Source organism: Carlito syrichta, unplaced genomic scaffold (genome assembly GCF_000164805.1).
Source record: "Carlito syrichta isolate Samal-C Ts95f unplaced genomic scaffold, Tarsius_syrichta-2.0.1 Scaffold308378, whole genome shotgun sequence".
Lineage (NCBI taxonomy): Eukaryota > Metazoa > Chordata > Mammalia > Primates > Tarsiidae > Carlito > Carlito syrichta.
This window is the reverse complement of record NW_007252474.1, coordinates 25,921-28,080: the sequence shown is the minus strand read 5'-3', so window position 1 is coordinate 28,080 and position 2,160 is coordinate 25,921.

The window sequence follows — 2,160 nt, the reverse complement described above, 5'->3', positions numbered from 1 at the left end:
TTTTATAAGCTTGTTGGCCATTCTTATATATGCATTTGAATAGTGTTGATCTAAAGAGAACTCTTTTAATGTTTAACTTAATAATTTTATCCTCCTGAAGATAATTTAAAAAACTGTTATTCACATAATTTAATAGTCACCCATGTTGTCAAAATTAGCAGCATGGATTTCTATAAGTTTTCAGTTTGTACATTCATTTCTTAGATATTGTGACTAAATCAATATATTTTTCACAGATATTCAGAGTTGTGGTTTAGAAGGGAGTTTAGAAATTGCCATCAAGGAAATAAATGACATATGCCCCCAAACTCCTCTTTACTTGTTTCTTAGAGGAACCATATCATTTGAAACTATATAAGCCCCCATTTTTATCTGATTTCATTTTTTTGAATACAGTGTTCCAAGACCAGGTGGTATATATGCATTCTCTGTATTACTCCCTACTGCATTCACCTATAAGCTATAAAACAAATAAAACAGAAGCAAAGGAGAGCTGTGACTGGTGGAAATAGAAGGCTGAGTCGGGCTCAGTGGCTCAGCCTGCAATCCCAGCACTTTGAGAGGCTGAGGAGAGAGGATTGCCTCAGCCGGCAGGTTCGAGACCCGCCCGGGAAACTTGACGAGATCTTGTCTCTACAATAGATCAAGAATTAGCCAGGCATGGCAGCGCATGCCTGTAGTTCGTGCTACTTGAAAGACTGAGGTGGAAGGATCGCTGGAGCCCAGCAGGTCGAGGCGAAGGTAGCCCGATCGTGCCACTGCACTCAAATCTGGGTGACAGAGTGACTCCAACTCAAAAAAGAAAAAAAAAAAAAAAGGCAGATTAAATCTTTGAAACCAAGGCCCAGAGATCAACAGTGTGGCTGGATATCTTCAAATCCCCACCAACAGAGAAAATGAGGTAGGTCTGGTGTTTCCTAGCAACTGATCTAGCAATATTTATAAAATTAAAACACAGGTCAATGGTTTGGGGTGGAGGCTGCAGTGAAGATGACACGCACAAAAGTAAGTCTGTTGGTGCTAGAAACATCTGTTTCATGATATTTGTATTGCACGATTCATTCATTTTGTGATCAACCTGCACTTCCAGTAGAATTAAATCGAAAATTTTTTTTTAGAATCAAAGCATTTATGGTTGTATGCTTTCAATGAAAAGAAGTAATGAAATGTGCATTAGCAGAATGTGAATACAAATAAACTATTTTAAAGTCAAACAATAAAATTTTCTTAGTTGAAAATATTTCAACAAAATATGTACATGAAAATAGATTATTTCTACAAATATATTACTGGCTGAAACAAGCTTTCAATAAAGTATTTGAAACATTGACCGCCATACCATTTCTTCTTCATCATCTATATAAAGCAGGCTGGAGTTCATAGAAGCACAGGCCATCATACTCTCCTCCCAAGTTTTTGTTTCCTTTCCAAGGTAGTAACAGCTGTTGGAATATGCAAACCATTCCTCTGGACAACTACAATTATGTGCTGAGGAAACATTGCAAATTACTATCAAGAAACAATATGAATACTTTAAAATGAAATTTAATGTACAAAGCCTTGTCATATATGTACGTAATATATCTAGGTATCCTCACAGGATGTACATATAATTAAAAACCCACTTACTCGTACACATGCACAGTGTAAAGAGACAGTCTCATGTCCTTTAATTGTGTTCACACATGAAGCAAACCAACAGACAAAGGTTACATTACACACATCTTGAAATCATTGACCATACTTTTTTTATAAAAGTAAAATTATCTCATGATTTTATAGCAATAGGAATTTGCAATAGAACAAAATAGGGTATAGTGATTTTGAATAAGTAATAAAATTTATTGCTAAAGAAAAGAAAATGTGTTCTTATCATCTTTATTTACAGACATTTATTGCTAAGTTTTGTAATTTATTTTCCCTCAATAAATCTCTGGCTATTTTTGCACGACTAAAGATCAATACAAAATATAAACTCTTATTATCAGAACTTTGGAAATCATTACGTACCTTTCTGAGTGCTTGGATTTTGGAAAGAATTGGTCTGCTTCTGTGTTGCTATAGCTAGAAAATTTAAAAGAATCTTTTATAAAATAATTAGTACCTGAACTAGTCATAATGATGTTAGCTTCTTCGGAATTTGATAAATTAGGCCAGACT